The sequence below is a fragment of the Aethalodelphis obliquidens genome, unplaced genomic scaffold (genome assembly GCF_003676395.1).
Source record: "Aethalodelphis obliquidens isolate GAN/ISIS:26980383/991018 unplaced genomic scaffold, ASM367639v1 scaffold9, whole genome shotgun sequence".
Classification (NCBI taxonomy): Eukaryota; Metazoa; Chordata; class Mammalia; order Artiodactyla; family Delphinidae; genus Aethalodelphis; species Aethalodelphis obliquidens.
In genome coordinates, this window is record NW_020837953.1 from 42,906,470 (window position 1) to 42,910,153 (window position 3,684).

A 3,684-nucleotide genomic window follows, 5' to 3' on the forward strand; every position below is an offset into this window, starting at 1 on the left:
CTCTTTAATCAAGAATATAAAGCCATCTACTTAGGATTTGCCACTCAAAGTGAAGAACATTCTTAGAATCACAGAATAAGTAAGTTTACAAATATAGCAACCATCAATATCACATTTTCCAAACCATAACTCTAACATGGATGTATATCATTTCTCCAGACCTGGCAAATTCTTTAAAAAGTCTGTTTTACCAGTACTGGGAGAGTATGCTTTCAACCATGCAGCCAGCCAGAGGGACCATTTTATATATGGAGTGTGCTTCTCACAAAAAAACCCTCTCCTTCCTCTGAAATGACAGAACTGTAGCTATATCTGAAGAGAAAGTGAATTTCAGTGGCAACCATCAGCTAAGAACATGCATAAATTCCTATATCTGGTATGAGAGAAATGGTGTATTGCACTGTACTATGCCTACCTCTGTCCAGAGGACAGCAATCTGGCCTGTCTTCAGGGTGCCTGGACTTTTCTCCCATTTGATACGCAGGATGCTTGGTATACTCCCTGGGGAACTGTTTGATACTGAGGATACCTCTGAGGGGAAGGTCCTTGCAAAACCTAATCCATCATGTTTATTTTCTAAGAATGAAGTTCACTGCTCTTCAAATCCTGGATTTGCTCATCAGTATTTCCCTTAGTTTGATAAAGCTGAATTAAAAGTACTTTGTTCAAGGAACAAGCCTGGGCAGAAGAAATAACACTGTTCTTCAGAAAAAGGCATTCAACATTTAGAAACTTTTCTGAGCAGAAAAAAGAGGCCCTGAAAAGCAAGGATTTTTTAAACTCTGCTGTCACTGTTACTATGGGTTCACGATGAATTACCGCACAGCCCCTTTTGGTCTAAGAAGTGGTGTTGTATAGGAAGCCCACAGTAACATAGAGAAAGACACTTAATGGTCCCTCTGGATACACACGAATACTGTACGGTTTGAAAATGAGAAAACTGACTAGGTCAGTTAGGCTTATAGCCCTCTTGCTAAAAGCAACTTTAATCTTTGGCAGAGCACAGATGGTTACTTGGCTTGTTTACAAAGGCAACTTCTCGGTTGGATGTCAGCACCAATAGACCCTATACCCTTCGGTCTCTCCCACAAACCAGGTTACTTCTCCCACACAGAGATGTTCCTGTTTGCCTTCTTGGGCATCTACTTAGTTACAAAAAGTGGGGGGGTTAGGAGGGGTGGGAGAACGGATGCTCTAGGGAAACAAGATGTAATCACAAAATCAGAGGCTCCAAAAAAAAGACAGAGGAGGCCGAAGGAAAATCATAACCCTTAAGACAGCATTTCTCCTGATTAAAATTCACACAAATGTTATCTTTCAGGACTAGTACGATGCTCCCCTGGGTATACTCTGGGTGGAGTTCATTTTCTCCCTCATTCTTTTTTTTCTACGTGTCACGATTTACTTAGGAGGGAAAGTACATCAATGAAACTCTTCCTAAAGTAAGGGCCCATCTTGGTACAAACTGCACACAATTTAATGTACATACCACAGAAGATGAAGATAAACCCAATGTGAGCACCAACTGTAAATATGACCTTCTCAGCACTTATAAAGCAAATAAGATAGTATTTTTTTTCTTTTTGTTTTTCATTAAAATGTCACAGTACGCTTGAGAGAACAAAGTCTACATGGCTGTATAAAGCATTAAGATGACAGAAAACTAGTCAAAAACTGCTTGTTAGATATACAGTTATGATTACTGATGTCCTTTTAATAAAATCCCATGTGGTTAAAATGAAAAACACACAGCTTGGGACAAAAGTCTACTCCACATTTCAAGTTGTGATCTGCTGCATTGGTATGAGTTTTGGTGAAACTGCGAAATCGCACCCAGTGCTCTTTTTTATGTCATCCACTGTCAGGCCTTCCCAGAGTTCAATCAGAGTCAGGCCTTTCTTGTTGTCCACGTCAAATACAGCCTTTTCAGTAATGATGCGGTTGACACATTGTTTTCCTGTCAGTGGTAATGTACATTTCTCCATGATTTTATGTGCATTGCCCTTTGCAGAGTGCTCCATGGTGACCACCACTTTCGTTTTGGCACTGGACACTAGATCCATAGCCCCTCCCATTCCTTTCACCATCTTCCCCGGTATCATCCAGTTAGCCAGGTCACCGTATTTGGAAACCTGCATGGCTCCTAGCATTGTTAGATTGACATGTCCCCCTCTAATCATCGCAAATGATTCATCGCTGGAGAAATAAGAGGCTCCTGGAAGAACAGTAACTGTTTCCTTGCCTGCATTGATTAGATCTGCATCAACTTCATTTTTTAATGGGTAAGGACCCAAACCCAGGACTCCATTTTCACTTTGCAGATGGACAGTCATACCGGGGCTGATAAAGTTACTGGCCAGAAGCGGTATTCCTATGCCCAAATTAGCATACATGCCATCCTCAAATTCAAGAGCTGCCCGCTTGATGATACGTTCCCTTACATTATCTCCAGGTTTACCAGATGTGGTTTTTACATCTTCCTCTTTCCGGATTGATAAACGCTCAATTCTTTTCTCATATTTTTCTCCCTTTATAAGGCGATGTACATAAATCTTAGGAATATGAATGTCTTCTGGGGCAAATGATCCAATATCCACAATTTCTTCAACCTCCACCACTGTGGTTTCTGCAGCTTTGCACATCGGCAAGTTGAAATTCCTTGCACTTTTCCTGAAAATCACATTTCCTGCTCGGTCTGCCTTCCAGGCTTTCACCAAAGCGAAATCCCCTGTGATTGCTTCCTCCAAAATAAAATGTTGACCGTTAAACTCCCTCACCTCTCTTGGCTTACTGGCAATGGCAATGCTGCCATCTTTGTTGTATTTGATCGGTGACCCTCCTTCTTGCACTAGGGTCCCATACCCTGTGCTGGTGTAAAATGCAGGAACTCCAGCCCCACCTGCACGAATCCTCTCTGCAAGCGTGCCCTGAGGTGTCAGCTCTACTTCTAATTCACCAGATAAATACTGTCGTTCAAATTCTGCATTTTCACCCACATACGAAGAGACCATGCGTTTTATCTGCTTGGATCGAAGTAAAAGGCCCAAACCAAAGTTGTCAACCCCTGCATTGTTGCTGACTGCAGTTAGTCCTTTTACTCCAGTCTTTAGCAAAGCTCCTATAAGATTCTCTGGAATTCCACATAACCCAAAATCACCAACCAGTACTGTTGCACCATCAGGGACGTCTTTTACCGCTTCCACTGGATCCATATAAAATTTGGTATGGCGACGTGTGCTGGTTGAAAAGTAGCAAACACATCCCTTGGACCAGGCGCCCCCGGGGCGGCGGGCGGAGGGGCAGAACCGCAGGCGGGAGGAGAGGCGTGTGAGTGCCGCCATGGTTGGGCTGGGGGGTAGTCGCAGGCCGGGCCGAAGCAAGCGTGTGAGTGTGTCAGCAGGCGCGGCCCCTAATTTCATTCTTTTACATGGAGCTGTCCAGTTTTCCCAGCACCACTTACTGAAGAGACTGTCTTTTCTCCATTGTGTTGCTATACTCTTGCCTCCTTTGTCATAGGTTAGGTGACCATTGGCACATGGGTTTTATCTCAGGACTTTCTATCTTGTTCCATGGTTCTATATGTCTGATTTTGTGCCAGTACCATACTGTCTTGATTACTGTACCTTTGTGTATAGTCTGAAGTCAGGGAATCTGATTCCTCCAGCTCCGTTTTTCTTTCTCAGG

The 3,684-nt window shown here is 43.1% G+C and overlaps 1 pseudogene across 1 annotated transcript; it reads right to left on the bottom strand.

Annotated features, from left to right (window-relative positions):
- Positions 1-1,048: 1,048 nt before the first annotated feature.
- LOC113622183 (succinyl-CoA:3-ketoacid coenzyme A transferase 1, mitochondrial pseudogene) lies at positions 1,049-3,402 on the bottom strand (annotated as a pseudogene). Its single transcript, XR_003433443.1, has one exon. The product of XR_003433443.1 is annotated as a succinyl-CoA:3-ketoacid coenzyme A transferase 1, mitochondrial pseudogene (transcript).
- Positions 3,403-3,684: the final 282 nt, after the last annotated feature.